The 17,286-nt window shown below is 45.4% G+C and overlaps 1 long non-coding RNA gene across 2 annotated transcripts; it reads left to right on the forward strand.

Annotated features, from left to right (window-relative positions):
• Positions 1 to 1,757: 1,757 nt before the first annotated feature.
• LOC139037141 (uncharacterized) lies at positions 1,758 to 16,645 on the forward strand. Of its 2 annotated transcripts, none has more exons than XR_011489964.1 (3): positions 1,758 to 7,034; positions 16,037 to 16,159; positions 16,511 to 16,645. It is a non-coding gene; the product is annotated as an uncharacterized lncRNA (long non-coding RNA). The 2 variants fall into 2 exon arrangements; XR_011489965.1 differs by lacking the exon at positions 1,758 to 7,034 and adding an exon at positions 14,563 to 14,724.
• Positions 16,646 to 17,286: the final 641 nt, after the last annotated feature.

The raw sequence follows: 17,286 nt of genomic DNA on the forward strand, positions 1-17,286 counted from the left end.
ATACAGAAGGTAAATTCTATGTCTGAGGGAAAAAAAACAACAGTTTCATTTTTTAACCTAGTCTGTCTTCCCCTATATATACATCCCATTTCCAACACAAGTGTACACACACACACACACACACACACACACACACACACACACGTCGTTCTATTATATGTCATACAGTGGAGTTAAAGTTGTAATACTTCAATACAGAGCCCTTCATCCATTCCTTAAGATGAATTTAGCTCTGGAAGAGACTGTTCAAGGCTGTCCAAAAATAGATTTCAGAATCTCTTTAGTCTTTCTCCCTGTCCCCCAGATTTCCTTCCTCTGTCCCATCTGACAGATCCCATCAGCTACCCAGGTAAACTAGAAATGAAAATCATTCTTTGCTCTTCCCTCTCTTGATACTAATTTTTGCACCAATCACCAGATCTTTGCCATTCTATTCCCTTAACATTGGGGGTATATTAACTTCTATCTAAATTGCTACTTGTGTGGTCTAGAGACCAGCATTTTTCTTACCTGTATCATGATGACATTTTTTTTAACTGATTTCCATGCCTCTCGTCTGGTTCCTCTCCAAAGCATGCTCTCTTCAGCTACTGAATAATCTTTCTAAGTCACAATTCTAATATGTTAGTTTTCACACTTCAGACCTTTAAACCCCCTCAGTGACTTCCCATTTATACACTGCCCCTAGGATCAAGTTCACATAACAATTTCTAAAACTCATTACCTTCTGGACATTCTCATCACATTTTTTCCTATTCCTCTTTCCCCAACCACTTGCTTGTCACCAAAGTTCTCATCTCTCTCATCTTGATCATGATGTACCTCTCTGCAAAATTTTGTCTGTTCTCACCCACCTTTCAGACTTCAGTTTAGGCTTCAAGTCTGTATCAAGAATGCTTTCAATGGCAAATATCCAAAAACAGATTGCTACTAAGCAATAAGGAATTTTTCTCATACAAAAAATCTGGAGGTAGGCAGTTGACAGCATTGATCATCATAATCGTTACTGTTATTATAATAGTATTAGTCTTCTAACCTATTGCTCCTAAGTGATCTCAGAGTTCTGATGAAATTCCATTCCGCATTCTCGTTCTTCTGATCCAAACCAGGGATCATAAACAGACTCTAGGTATTATTGCCATTCATTTGATAACTGATATCTGTATTGAGAAAAAATTTGAGACCCAAGAGAGGCTCAGCAGAAGACAATGTGAGGCATGATCATTTAGTGATACCTGCCATCTTGTCATCCATAAGCATCTCTAAGTGGCCTGGTTAAAAGTTTCACAAAACTTTCACAGGTAGCTTGTCAGGATGGAAAAAGACAATTCTGAAACAGGAAAAACTGTGATTATTTGTTTTTTTTCTTCTTTAATTTGCAAACAGTGAATTACTCCACTTTAAATGATAAAACCACCTCACTTTTCTAGGATTAAACCCAATTTAGTTCTGGTATAGTGTCTTTTGTATACATTACAGAATTCAGCTTGCTCATATTTATTTCTGCTTAACACTGTTTACTTGGAATTCATGTTACACCACTTAACAAGGCTTCCAAATCCGAGAACTGTACCAGGTATCAGTGGGGTGGAAAGGGAGGGCTGGAAGGACTTTAGCTCCTCCATCATCTAACACCCCCAAGTCACCTGTTGGTATTCCTCAGTAGGGGTGACTGTTCTCAAATGGATGAAAAGCCTGAATTACAAGAATTTTAGAAAATACTGATATTTGTATTTATCTTTAAATTTTTTTTTTAATGTGGCAGTTTGGGTTTTGGAGAACAAACTGAGGGTTGGGGTTTTGGGATCAAGCTGTTTATTAGGGATTAATACCTGTGGTATTAATAGCCTTGTCTTACTCAATGAAACTGAGCCATGCCATGCAGGACCACCTAAGATGAATGGGTCATGGTGGAGAGTTCTAACAAAATGTGGTCCACTGGAGAAGGGAATGGCAAGCCACTTCAGTATTTTTGCCTTGAGAACCCCATGAACAGTATGAAAAGGCAAAAAGATATGACACTGAAAGATGAACTCCTCAGGTTGGTGAGTACCTAATATGCTACTGGAGAATAGTGGAGAAATAGCTCCAGAAAGAATGAAGAGGCTGAGCCAAAGTGAAAACAAGGCCCAGCTGTGGATGTGACTATTGATGGAAGTAAAGTCTGAATAGAACTGTAGAGAACAATACTGCATAGGAACGTGGAATGTTACATCCATGAATCAAGGCAAACTGGAAGTGGTCAAACAGGAGATGGCAAGAGTGAACATCACATTTTAAGAATGAGTGAACTAAAGTGGACCAGATTGGGCGAATTTAATTCAGATGATTGTTATATTTACTACTGTGGGCAAGAATTCTTTAGAACAAATAGAGTAGCTCTCATAGTCAACGAGAAAGTCTGAAATGCAGTCCTTGGATGCAATCTCAAAAACAACAAATGATACCTGTTTGTTCCCAAGGCAAACCATTCAGTATCATGGTAATCCAAGCCTATGCCCCAACCGCTAAGGCCGAAGAAGCTTAAGTTGAACAGTTCTATGAAGACCTACAAGACCTTCTAGAACTAACACCCAAAAAATATGTCCTTTTTATCACAGGGGACTGGATTGCAAAAGTAGGAAGTCAAGAGATACCTGGCGTAACAGACAAGTTTGGCCCTGGAGTACATAATGAAGCAGGGCAAAGGCTAACAGAATTTTGTCAAGAGAACACACTCGTCATAGCAAACACCCTTTTTCAACAACACAAGAGACAACTACACATGGACATCACCAAAATCATCAAATTGATTATATTCTTTGCAGCCAAAGATGGAGAAACATTACACAGTCAGCAAAAACAAGACCAGGAGCTGACTGTAGCTCAGATCATGAACTCCTTATTGCCAAATTCAGACTTAAATTGAAGAAAGTAGGGAAAATCATGAGACCATTTAGGTATGACCTAAATCAAATCCCTTACGATTATACAGTGGAAGTGACAGATAGATTCAAGGGATTAGATCCAGCCCTCCCTTTCCACCCCACTGATACCTGGTAGAGTTCTTGGATTTGGAAGCCTTGTGGGTACAGAGAAATTTAGCAAGGGGTACATCAGAGACAGGGAGTTGGGTGCCCCACATGGACCTAGGGGGAGAAAGGGAGCTGCAGATTTCTCCCTGGATATCAGGCACTTCCTAATCAGATGGCCAGAAACAGTGCCACTATCACCTGCTTCTCTCTCAGGAGGGACTATCAGAGCCTTGCGGAGCTCAGGATTGAGGGTGATCTTGCTAGGTGAAGGAACCAACAGAGTTTGGGGCTGCTGAGGTGCCTGGAAATTGAAGATAGCAGAGAGGAGGGAGGTGTGCAGAGAAGGAGCTCCTGAAACCTATATGAGGACCCCCTTGGCTCTTTGGCCATGTACTTGTCTGTAGAGACACAGAGCAAGATACCACAGGTCTGTCAGAAAAGAATTATCCATGGGGTTTTGTGTAAACTAAGTGAAGATTCTGAAGGTTGAACAGTTCTGGTGTTCTGACTAGCCAGAATAAAGGAACACCTCAGGCATTCGGTGGCGAGCTCAGAAGGGCCATATCTTAGAAGTAAGTCTGCTCTAGCCTTAGAATAAGGGCTACTCTAGTCCCACCCTAATAAAGCCTAAAAGCAAGTCCCAGATGGATCACACCAACAAGTCAATACATTAACTGCCTAAAAGAAGAAAAACAATACTCTTTGAGGAAGAAAACAAAATCTAGACTCTCCAATAATGTAATATCCACCCACATGTTCAGCAAGCAATAGCAATAACTAGACAAGGAAAGGACCAGGGAAATATGACCCATAACCAGGAGTAGCAACAAACAAAAACAGAACAGTCCAAAGAAACAGATTTTGAGAGGACACAGACACTGGTGTTAACAGCCAAGGACTTTAAAACAGCTGTTATAAATATGTGCAAGAGGGAGTTCCCTGGCGGTCCAGTGGTTAAGACTTTGCCTTCCAATGAAGGAGGTGCAGGTTTGATCCCTGGTTGCGGAGCTAAAATCTCACATGCCTCATGCCCTCAAAATAAAAAAATATAAACAGAAGACCTCAATCAAATCTCTTACGATTATACAGTGGAAGTGACAAATAGATTCAAGGGATTAGATCTGATAGAGTGCCAGAGGAACTATGGATGGAGGTTCGTGACATCATATAGGAGGTAGTGACCAAAATCATCCCCAAGAAGAAGAAATGCAAGAAGGCAAAATGATTGTCTGAGGAGACCTTACAAATAGCTGAGAAAAGAAGAGAAGTGAAAAGCAAACGAGAAAAGGAAAGATACCCATTTGAATGCAGAGTTCCAAAGAATAGCAAGGAGAGATAAGAAAGCCTTCCTCAGTGATCAATGCAAATAAATAGAGGAAAACAATAGAATGGGAAAGACTAGAGATCTCTTTAAGAAAATTGGAGACACCAAGGGAACATGCATGCAAAGATGGGCAAAATAAGGAGAAAAATGGTATGGACCTAACAGAAGCAAAATATATTAAGAGGTGGCAAGAATACACAGAAGAACTATACAAAGAGATCTTCATGACCCAGATAACCACAATGGTGTGATCACTCGCCTAGAGCCAGACATCCTGGAGTGTGAAGTCAAGTGGGCCTTAAGAAGCATCATTACGAACAAAGCTAATGGAGGTGATGGAATTCCAGCTGAGCTTTTTCAAATCCTAAAAGATGATGCTTTTAAACTGCTGCACTCAATATGCCAGGAAATTTGGAAACCTCAGCAGTGGCCACAGGACTGGAGAAGGTCAGTTTTCATTCCAGTTCCAAAGAAAGGCAATGCCAAAGAATGTTCAAACTACCGCACAATTGCACTCATCTCACACACTAACAAACAAAAACTCAGAATTCTCCAAGCGAGGCTTCAACAGTATGTGAACTGAGAACTTCTAGATGTTCAGTCTGAATTTAGAAAAGACAGAGGAACCAGAGTTAAAATTGCCAATATCTGTTGGATCATAGAAAAAGCAAGAGAGTTAAAGAAAAACATCATCTTCCACTTTATTGACTATGCTAAAGTCTTTGACTGTGTGGATCACAACAACTTGTAGAAAATTTGTAAAGAGATGGGTATACTGGACCGCCTTACCTGCCCCCTGAAAAATCTTTATGCAGGTCAAGAAGCAACAATTAGAATTGGACATGGAACAATGGTCTGGTTCAAATTGGTAAGGCAGTATGTCAAGTGTATATTGTGACCATGCTTATTTAACTTATTTGCACAGTACATCATGTGAAATTCCGGGCTGGATGAAGCACATCCTGGAATCAAGGTTTCAGGGAGAAATATCAATAACCTCAGATATGCAGATGATACCACCCTTATGCCAGAAAGTGAAGAGGGAACTAAAGAATCTCTTGATGAAAGTGAGAGAGGAGAGTGAAAAAGCTGGCCTAAAATTAAATGAATAATCATGACATCTGGTCCCATTACTTCATGGCAAATAGATGGGGAAACAATGGAAACAATGACAGACTTTATTTTCTTGGGCTCCAGAATCAACTGCAGATGGTGACTGCAGCCACGAAATTAAAAGATGCTTGCTCCATGGAAGAAACGCTATGACAAACCTAGACAGGGTATTAAAAAGCAGAGACATTACTTTATGACACAAGTCCATATAGTCAAAGTTATGGTTTTTCCAGTAGTCATGTATGAATGTGAGAGTTGGACCATAAAGAAAGCTGAGTGCCAAAGAATTGATGCTTTTGAACTGTGGTTTTGGAGAAGATTCTTGATAATCACTTGGACAGCAAGGAGATCAAACCAGGCAATCCTAAAGGATATTAGTCCTGAACATTGATTGGAAGGAGTGATGCTGAAGCTGAAGCTCCAATACTTTGGACACCTGATATGAAGAACTGACTCATTAGGAAAGACCCTGATGCTGGGAAAGATTGAGGGCAGGAAGAGAAGGGGACGACAGAGGATGAGATGGTTGGATGGCATCACCAACTCGAAGAACATGAGTTTGTGATGGACAGGGAAGCCTGGCATGCTGCATTCTATGGAGTCGCAGAGTCAGACCTGACTGAACGACTGAACTGAATACCTGTGAAAAGGAGTGGAGGCAGGATTGGCAGAGGTGGAAGTCAAACTGTTGGAAGCTGCTGTAGAGCCTCAACACATGGGCAGGGAGCCCAGGAGTCAGCATTGCCTGTTAGATGTCTCCTATCAAGCCAAAATGGCTAAGCCTAGGTACCCTACCTCCCTCAATCACCAGATAGGGCCCACCCTGGTGAGGACATGATTTCGGACATGCAACTCTTCAGCTGAGGCAGACCCTGCAGTAGCTGACATCAAAGGCTGACTGCTGACCACACTCCCTGCAGCTGAGTGCTAAGTCCTCCCTCTAAGGAGAATGTGGTAGTAAACTTGTTTACCACACAAAAAAAGTGCTTTCTAAGAAAATGCAACTTTAGGGCCAGTCCTCTTGCTATTCTTCCCAACCTGATTGCTACTCCTTAGCTCCTTCTAAATAGAAATTCTGGAACCAACTGGACTCATCATTTGAAATACCAGGAAGCAGTGAGAACTGGACTGTCATTGAGTCCCACTGGGATGAAGTTACGGTAATTGTGGCTACGACACCTTGTCTGTCCTCAAGGAACTCAGAGTCAGAGTCAGTGTGATGTCACAGAGCATGGAAGGCCTCCGTGTGACCCTGGGTGGATGACTGGACCCACAGCAGGAGGGCCTCAGCTAGTCATCCTTTCCCCTGCTTCTGGGCCCAGAAGCCACTGCCAAGCAAGTGGGAGGCACTGAGAAGTCAGCCTGTGGGGGGAAAGTACCAGCCACGAGGCCATGGCAGGGCTAGGTTGGCAATAGCTGCCAAAAAAGTCAGGCCTGGGCCTGTGGTGCTTGGGGTGGCATGAGAGAGCTAGGCCCTAGACTCTGCAGGAGTCCATTTGAGCCAGAGCCCTGAGGTGTCTGGGCACAGAATACAGCTGGCCTTTGAGTAACTGAAGAAAGTATAGTGGTTCCAGAAATGAGAGGTGAGGAAACAGATTGGAGTTGGCTGAGGGGCACTAACAGTGACTGTGACAGGTGGGAGGACCACAGAGTCAGACAGTCGAGATAAAAAGTCAGATTCCTCCTGGGGTTGACGGTCCTGTTTCTCAGATGGGCTTACTTGGCAGTTCCTCACTCTCCTTTATGTTCCTGCTGCCTTCTCCCTTACCCAGGGCTGACCTAGGAGGAACCTGGCTTAAGGGATTGACTGGAGCCTCGCCCATCAGCATCTTTTTTTTTTTTTAATTTTTTATTTTTTTATTAGTTGGAGGCTAATTACTTTACATCATTACAGTAGTTTTTGTTATACATTGAAATGAATTAGCCATGGATTTACATGTATTCCCCATCCCAGTTCCCCCTCCCACCTCCCTCTCCACCCGATCCCTCTGGATCTTCCCAGTGCACCAGGCCCGGGCACTTGTCTCATGTACCCAACCTGGGCTGGTGATCTGTTTCACCCTAGATAATATACATGTTTCGATGCTGTTCTCTTGAAACATCCCACCCTCGCCTTCTCCCACAGAGTCCGTGCACCCCAATGTTCATCGCAGCACTGTTGATAATAGCCAGGACATGGAAGCAACCTAGATGCCCATCAGCAGACGAATGGATGAGGAAGCTGTGGTGCATATACACCATGGAATATTACTCAGCCATTAAAAAGAATTCATTTGAATCAGTTCTAATGAGATGGATGAAACTGGAGCCCATTATACAGAGCGAAGTAAGCCAGAAAGATAAAGACCATTACAGTATACTAACACATATATATGGACTTTAGAAAGATGGTAACGATAACCCTATATGCAAAACAGAAAAAGAGACTCAGATGTATAGACCATCAGCATCTTAGAAGAAGTCACAGTGAATGAGAAGGAGGAAGATCAGCCTCACTTGACTGGTGGTGACCCTGTGCTGAAGGAGGAAGATGCCCTTGGTGTACCTTGGGCTGCAGCCATCGTTACTCAGGCCTCTGCTGTTTGGGGAGCTTGGGATAAGCCCAAAACTCCTCTACAGTAGTCTTTAGCCTGGCAGCTCCCATATCCAGAACAAACCTGCTTATAGCACCCAGGCAGATTGAGTCAGGTTGTGAGGGAAAAAAACCTTCGGAAGAACAGGCGCTCTGCAGCCAGTATTCCAATAGACCCTGTCTAAGGGACACCTTTTGGAAACTTCAGCAGTAATGTTATTTCTTGGCAATTGTAGGCCTTCCCTCAAAGCCCTGGCACATGCTGCATATGTGGCAATAAAAAGGCAGCTTGAGGTTTTGTAAGATAACTTGCCCTTTGGAGAAAAGCCAAAGGAGAAAGAAAGGATTAGCATGAAGGCTCAAGCTGTAGTTTTCTGCTGGGACCAGTTCTCTTGCAGCTAGGCTACAGGGGAAAAGCAAAGCAAAGCACAGTTCTCCTAAGCATCCTTGGTGGGCTGCTTTGCCCACTTCCTGTTGTTGTCATTTACTGCCCTTCACTCTCCACAAGTTCCTGCACCATCCCCGACTCTGACCCCGAGGCATGAACCTCTTTGCTTACAGGCCCACCTCAGCACTGCCCACTTTCCTGGGCCTCAGCAGCTGCATCCCTCCACCTGGTCAAGGCCAGGCCCACCCCTGTCAGGCCTCAGGTGCCCTACCTGCCTTGACTGTTTCAGGACACTTACCTGTCTGATTCCTTCTAACCTCTCACTCCCCCTGCTTCCTTCCCTCTTCAGCCACCTTCTCAAGCATATCCATGGAGAGGCAGAAACTCCCTCCACTGGCTCCTTTCCACACGAATACCTTCTTGTTTCTCTCCTGTCACCTCCAGTCTTCAAAGAGCAGTTCTTTTTTGCTTTTCTCTATCTTAGCTCCCTCCCTGTCACCTACACATCAACACATTGCACTCTGGCTAGTCACATCCAACGGGTCCTTGTCAGCAAGTCCTTATCTCCTTCAGCCTTGCTGCACCAGTTGGCACAGTTAACCATTCCATTCTCCTTGGTCTGTCCCCTCCCTGGGCTTTGCCTAACACAGTGATACCCTGGATGTCCCCAGTCTGCTCTGTTGACACTGCTGTCCTTTTCCACCTTCTCTTCACACAAGCGCTCGCCTCAGCACTCCTCTCTCATTCAGATGCTCCTTGGCAGGGACCCATGCACAAGCGTGAGTTCCCCTCTAGTGATTCCAAGTCTGTATCCTCAGCTCAGATACCTCTCCTGAGCTTCAGATCCACATTTCCAGAGTCCACCTGTCACCCCTTGAAGATGTACACTGTTGTTCAGTCACTCAGTTGTGTCTGAGTCTTTGTGACCCCATGAAGTGCAGCATACCAGGCTTCCCTGTCCTTCACCATCTCCTGAAGCTTGCTCAAATTCATGTCCATTGAGTTGGTGGTGCCATCCAACTTCTCATCCTCTGTTTTCCTCTTCCCCACCTGCCTTCAGTCTTTCCCAGCATCAGGGTCTTTTCCAATGAGTCAGTTCTTTGCATCAAGTGGACAAAAATTATTGAAGCTTCAGTTTTAGCATCAGTCCTTCCAGTGAATATTCAAGACTGATTTCCTTTAGGATTGACTAGTTTGATCTCCTTGCAGTCCAAGGGACTCTCAAAAGTCTCCTCCAACACCACAGTTCAAAAGTATCAATTCTTTGGCACTCAGCTTTCTTTATGGTCCAACTCTGACATCCAAACTACTGGAAGAACCATAGCTTTGACTATACGAACCTGTGTCATAAGCTAATGTCTCTACTTTTTAATACCCTGTCTAAGTTTGTCATAGCTTTTCTTCCATAGAGCAAGTGCCTTTTAATTTCATGGCTGCAGTTACATCTGCAGTGATTCTGGAGCATCCAACCTGGGTCTCCTGCATTACAGGTAGATTCTTTACCATCTGAGCCACCAGGGAAGCAAAGGTGTACATAACACATTTTCAAAAAGAAACTGATCATCTTCCCACCTTTCAATTCTCCCTTCTCCTGTATTATCTTAGACATGTTCTTATGTTATTCTGTTCTAGTCACTCCATATACTTGTGGTTGCCCAAACCAGAAACCTGAGAAGCAGCCTTGCTTCTCCATTTATAAAGTTACTTCAACCCCCCTCCTCCTCTCCTTCCTCCTCCCGCTGTTCTTCCCTCTCTTCCTTTACCACTGCTCTACTCTGGTCCTTATCACCTTTTATCTCAGTCTCTCCAGCAGCCCCCTAGTAGAGTCACTCCTCTCTGGCACTCCTCAAGCTCATTCTATGTAACCAGAACAATCTTTCCAAAGCACACAACTGATCATCTCACTCCTCTGCTAGACACCTTCAATGGCTCCTTTAAAGTACAATCTCCTCAATATAATCTATAAAACCATCTTTGATCTGGCTCCTGTTAATTCCTCCAGCTTCCCTTCTTCCTGCTTTGCGTTTTACACTCCAGCAACACCAAGGCATTTGCAACTTTGTTCATGCTGTTCTGTCTGGAACTTGTTGCCCTTTACGTGCATACTAAATCGCTTCAGTCATGTCCGACTGTTTGCGACCCTGTGCACTGTAGCCAGCCAGGCTCCTCTGTCCAGAGGGTTCTCCAGGCAAGAATACTGGAGTGGGTTGCTATGCCCTCCTGCAGGGGATCTTCCTGACCCAGGGATTGAACTCATGTCTCTTACATCTCCCATATTGGCAGGCAGGTTCTTCATACTAGTGCCACCTGGGAAGCTGTTGTTATCCTTTATTTCCCCTTTAACTTTTCCTACTCCTTATTTAATACTTAATTCTGATATTCCAAGACACAAGTCTGATTTATATGCTGCTCCTCTGTGCCTTCATCTATGATAGCTCGTGTTACCCCTGCATTGTAATTACTTATGCAAAAGAGCATTCTAACTGAGCCTAGAATGGGAGTTGGAGTTGGTGGACTGGGCTGCCCTTGGAGTCTCTTGGTGAGAGCTGATGTGCATGAGGGTAGTTTGGGGGGAAGCACTCAGTGAGATTGGACAGCTGAGAAAGATGGGAGACAGGAGGACGTTTGAGCTGTACAGAGAGGTGTTTATTCTTTGCCAAGCCCCTTGAAGTGTTTGAGTCATGGCGAGCGGTCGCACAGACCTTGTGAGGCTCTGGCAGCACTAGTTGGCCCCCAGGTGACAAAGTGCAATGCAAATGTAAGAAGCTATTCTCTCCTCAGCATAGACTTGGACCTGTATCGTTTTGGCACCCTGAGGCCTCGAGGTCTGGGGAGAATTCCTGGCACCCAGCCCTACCTTGTATGGTTGCACAGGTTGTGACTCACACATGGGCACCTGGACAAAGGGTTGCGAGAGGGGCTGAAGTCCACCCAAAGTAAGGAAGACCTTCTTTGTTGGAATAGCCATGACTTTCCCAGAAAGGGCACTGTCATTTCTGGATGTATAAAGGATCCCTTGTGCAGTTGTGAGAACACAGGACATGGACGAGAGAGAAGCAGGACAAGCTATGGGGTGGGGGTTAAGTGTTGGTTAAACTGATGGAGTGGTTCATGATTGTAAGTCAAACACTCCTTGGCAACTTCAAGAAATATTTGAGGGACACTCTGCAGGGAATTAAAGTCTCTGAGTGAGTTACTTGAATGAATGAGCCCCCATTTGTATTCATAAGTTGCTAAGAGCTGGGAACATTGAGTTTATATTTTCAGTCTCCCTCTATTGCAGCCCCCAAATCTAAGGATTGGACTATTCCTATTCCTTTTTAATTCCCTGAGGCTCAGCACAGTGCTTGAACATAGCAGATGATAAATGGTTGGATGGATGGATGAAAAGACGATTCTGTTGATTCCTTGCCCCAGTCCAAGGAATTGAAGGCCATGGCAGCTGTACACAGGCCGGTCTCAATAGCAATTAGTTTCTTTTGTTTCTTCAGGCAGGAGAATAGCCCTCTGGTGGTGAGAGACTTGGCCCTCACCTGGGAGGAGGCAAAGAAAAACACCCGGTGGTGGTGCTGGCTTGTGCCATGGCGCTGGTGACTGAGCTATGGGCCTTTGTGGTGCCCTGGGGAGAGGCGCTTCCATGAGGTGCTGCCTCCGCAGGCTCTAGCTACTCTTTCCTGTATGGAATGGCCGCAAAATCAACACATTCCCGCGCAGCCAAGGCGCCAGACCAAAGCAAGGAATTGGCCAAGGCAACTTTGAGCGGGAACACCCTGCCCAAGCTCTGCTTTCCTTCCTGTTTCCACGCCGCAGCTCTCCTGGCCCAGTTCTGAACTGAGCAAGGGTCTGGAGAGTAATGGGCATGAAGCCCTCCCACCATCGTGCAGGAAACAACCGACTGCAGTCCTCTTCAGACCTGTCCTGCCAGGCAGCTGAGAGCGTGCCTGTCTTCACTGCCTGGAACTTATCTGGCCATCGGTCCCTTTTCCTCATTTACCTCTCCTAGCCTCAGTTTTCTCACCTACAAATTGAGACACCATGACAATGAAATGTGACCATGTTTGTAACATACTGGGACAATGCCTGGCTCAGAGTAGCTTGCTCGATAACCACTATCTCTTTATCATCATTAACAGGCAAGCTGATTAGGTAAGCTGGCAGACGAGTTCTTTGGCCTGCTCCTGGGATGAAAACCCTTGCCACAGACTCGGAGCAAATATTCTGACATTCCAGGCATGCCCTCTTTCACCCAACATAAAAATACATGAGCAACATGACATGAGGGTTTACTTTGACTAAGCTGGTATACCCCGTCTGGAAGTGAATTCAATTTGGCAGGTGTTTTTTAATTGCCTGTTTGTATCCACACTTGGTCCGGAGTTTCAAAGGGAGAATGGCATCATTCTGGGGCCAGGGACAGGATGACTGGGAATGTGAGCAAGAGCCGTGGGGGACAGGGTGAGCCCGTGGAGCACACCTGGGCGACACGTGAGCACATCCACCACATCACCTCCCCACAGAGCCCTGCAAGGATGCCTGCTGGCTTTTAGAAATGGTGGGCGCCATTCCCCGTAGACGAGAAGGAATTCAGTGGCTCAGTGTCACCTGCAAGGCCAAAGCTCAGCACCTAGCACCATTTGGCCCTAATTTCTCTCTCCGTGGTTACGTCTCACATTGACGTTTTCCTTCCCCACCCAGACTCTCAGTTTCTCAGTGGGTTGCTGCTGCCACTTCAGGCAGGACGTGTCCTCATAATACAGAACTACCCTGCACGTTTGGGGACATTCAACCTCACTGGCCGCCACTCACTAAATGTCCAGAGCACCCACTCCTTTACCAGTAATTTCCAAATGCCCTCCCCCTTTTGCAAATACACCAGATTCTCTTGCACTTGCTTAGTCCTTTGCCTAGGACGTCTCTCCCAACCCCCCACTTCTCCACCGAAAGAAGCCCCCCTTCCTGAGAACCCAGCTAAAGAGTCACACCTCTGGAAGCTCCTCCCCCCGCCCCCCTCCCATGCAGGTCAAGCGACAACTGCAGTCAGCCCCTCCCTCTCTGACCCTGCTGGGACCTCCACTATTGGACGGGTCGTTTAGGGGTCAAAACCAGCAGCTCCTAAAAGCTGGACCACAGCTTAGAAGCTTTTTTTCGGTAATGCTCAGAGTGCCTAGCATCAAGCCCGAGATGCAAAAGGTGCTTCACGCTGGATGCCTCGGAGAAGCGCAGCGTCTTACCCCACAGGGCGGGGCCGCTCCCAGGTCCCCGTGAGACAGCAGCTGGGCTTCCACTGCCACCTGGCGGCGACCCAGAGGTCGCTTTGATGCAATGGAAAGAGCGGCTGGGCCTGCTGCCAGCCCGCAGCCTGGGCTCCTGAGGCCCAGTTACGGAGGCGCTCCTGGCACAAGCCGGGTTATTACAGCAGCCATCAGGATTACTATCACTGTGGCAACCACTGTTTATGCAAATATTTACAGCTTGAAGAGCTTTTATTTCATACACGCTATTTCACAAACCATATTGTAACCTTGTGAAGTAGGCAGAGCTTAAATTATTATTCTTATTTTACAGATGAGAAAAGGGAGATGAATATCATTAATAACATCAGCTACCACTACTAAAATAACTTTAATTCCACCTCCATTCTCTTCCCTTCCCTAAAGACTGAATACTTAGTATGTGCCAGGCAGCTGTCTAAGAGATTTGCAAACATGTAACAGCCTCTTAAATGGTGCTTTTCCTGTCTTGGAGTTTGGGCTAGGCTCTAAAGCCATGTGTCCAGTGCATTTCATTTTTATTCATTTATTTTTAATTAAAATTTTTTTGGCTGTGCCCTGAGCCATGCAGGATCTTAATTCCTGACCAGGGATTGAACCATGCCCCCTACACTGGGAATGCAGAGTCTTAACCACTGGGCTGCCAGGGAAGTCCCCATGCATTTTAAAGTAGCACTATTCAATGAATATAAAATGTGAGCTGTGTATGTAATTAAAATTTTCCAATAGCCACATTTTAAAAAAGGACAAAGTGGTGAAATCAATTTTAATGAGATATTAAATTCATTCGATATATGTTGAAAAATATTATTTCATCATCTGATGAATATAAAACTATTAATGAGATATTTTACATTCTTTTATTCATACTAAGTCTTGAAAGCTGTTGTGCTGGTGACAATTCACACTCCACTTTGGACCAACCTCAACTGCTCAATAGCCGTACAGTGGCTAGTGGCTGCTTATGTTGGGTGGTGTGGTTCTAAAGAAAGGAATTTCTCCATCCAGAAAGACATTGATCACTGGAAGTCTCCAGCCAGCCTGTGAGTACTAAGCTGCCACTATCAATGTCTAGACCACCTGTAAGAGGAGCTAGGGGATTTAAGGAAGAGAACTGGGGAGTTGGGGTTGGCCAATGGAGAAAAGAGTTGTTGGAGTGCTGTGTGATTTCATTCCCCTGTTAATGGAGGAGAGGAGGGTTGTCCCATTTCTCCAGTTTGACCCAAGTTAGGGAAACTTTTATACGGTACAAAAGCTGATTCCTGACCAGGGCCTGTTGAAGCCAAGGAGCGAGCCTGGCTGGAGCTGACTCTGACGTCAGAGGAAAGAGAACGGGCTGCGGAGTGAATAACTAAGTTGTGTCTAGGGCAGGGCAAAAAGCATATTCTCCCTGGGACATTAGTCACTTTGAAGGAGCCAACCCTGTCCTCACGCCAGGATAAAGAGGCTGTGTGGAACACACCCAAGGAGAGGGTTGGAGGGGCCGTCTAGGAGCAGCCAGACTCACAGCTGAGAATGGTGCAGTGGGAGAGCCCCACTGAAGGGAGCTGTTGAGAAAGCCACAGAGTGTCCTAAACCTGTGTTAAAATGTTATCTATGGAGGACCTTGTCCTTTTCCTCGGATCTCCTGCTCTTCCCTGTATGTGACCATACAGAAAGAAGGCCCAACATGGCAACTTGAATAAGTGGAAGGCAGTGGAACAAGGGAGAGGGAAGAACCTGGCCATGACCTTTTCTTCCTTCTGTGGCTTCTCCAGCAGTGGCACACGTTATATGGGGGGTGAGGTGGTGGGGGGCAGGGCAAACAGGAACTGAAATTCCTAGAGAGGGACACAGAACACTAGCCTCAGCTGGGTCCTACCTTGTCCTTTGACAAGGCTTTCACTTACTTTGGTGATGATCATTCATCACATGAACTTTTAGGGAACACTCCATGTAGTGGTTGCTATTACAACATACTAGCCTCCATTATTTGGGTTAAAATGTATTTTGGTACGTATTTTGGTACATAACTATTGATGGCACTGTGAGGTTAAGTTGAAAGCTCTCTAATACAGATAGATTGATCAGAGATCTCTGCTGTGAGCAAAAGAAATCGGCTCAAACTAGCAAGAGTGAAAATGGTAACGGAGTAAATCATATAAGAGAAATTTAGTGGTGACAACTTCAGGGAGTTGGTGATGGACAGGGAGGCCTGGCATGCTGTGATTCATGGGGTCGCAAAGAGTCGGACATGACTGGGCGACTGAACTGAACTGAGCTAACTTCAGCAACAGTTTAATCCAGAAACGGAGACAATATTATGTTTCTTTTTCATCTTTTATGTTTTTTTCTGCTTCTCTGTGTGATGACCAGCCTTTCTTGCTATAAATGATGTCTCCTGCCAAACTATGGAAGATGACTGTCCATTGCTCCAAACTGGCAGCTTCCCACCACTGTAACCTGGAGGCAGGATGGCATCTTCCTTGGTGTCAGCAGGTGGGTTCCTAAGACTCTGGTTTGACTGACTCAGGTGTTCACACATTGGAGTTGGGGGTTAGGGGTAGACAGGATATGACAATTGACCACATTCCAAAACACAGGACTCGGGGGGAGTTCCTTTGAGAATGAAGGTGCTATTGCCGGAAGTGAGCTGGGTACCCATGCTGAGGAGGTAAAAACTACAGTTACTGCTGTCTACTCCAGGGCGCAATGCACAGAGCTGTGGGCACACAGACGAGGGTGTGACCAATATTGCTTTTAAGAAGCCTTTGTCAAATACCTCACTCAAGATCAGACACATCATGTGTGTTTAATTTTCCCTGTAACTCTCAGCTGGATTTCTTCTAGTTGCCCCTCCAGATCTGCTCTCCACCCTTCTCTGGTCTGCTCTGTGCCCAGGAGGCTGACTTCTCTGGACTACATCAATGGTCCCCCTGCCCTCTGCTTGGATTTCCAGTTGGGGTTGGCCAGTGGAGACAAGAATGTGAAGGAAAAGAGAAGGACAAGTTGGGTTATTTATTCTTCAAGTCCCTTATTTCAAGATTACTGGAGCTGGCTGGGTCATGTGGCTTTGCAGACAGTCACTCTGCTCCAGGTTTGCCCTCTTACCCTCACTCCCTCAGGTTCCGGTGGCTACATCCCCCCTGTTCTAGCCCAGGGTACTGTACTGTTCCTTGTGGTCTTCCTGTATCTGCCCATCTTTGTGTATACTCTCTTTATAAGACTCTCTTTTAAAGCCATCCTAATATGAGGACACAATTACCTGCCCAAACCTGGACTGACATAAAATCTGTCTGCAAAGCAAATGAAAATTAGTTTGGTTGTGATTGTCTTTAAACCACATTGACTCCTTATGGTCTCTGCTTTTTTTTTGTTTCTAAGTGCTCACAGATCATTCTGTCTCTCTTTAAATATTTATTTATTTATTTGACTGTGCTGGGTCTTAGTTGCGGCATGTGGGATCTAGTTCTCTAACCAGGGATTGAATCCAGGCCCCCTGTCTCGGGAGTGTGGAGTCTTAGCCATTGGGCCACCAGGGAAATCCCCCCACAGACCCTTCTCTCTACAGTACTTATTCCTTTCAGACTTGTAGAGAGTCAACATCAAGTTTTGCAGCCTGTAGT

The sequence above is a fragment of the Odocoileus virginianus genome, chromosome 10 (assembly GCF_023699985.2).
Source record: "Odocoileus virginianus isolate 20LAN1187 ecotype Illinois chromosome 10, Ovbor_1.2, whole genome shotgun sequence".
NCBI lineage: Eukaryota > Metazoa > Chordata > Mammalia > Artiodactyla > Cervidae > Odocoileus > Odocoileus virginianus.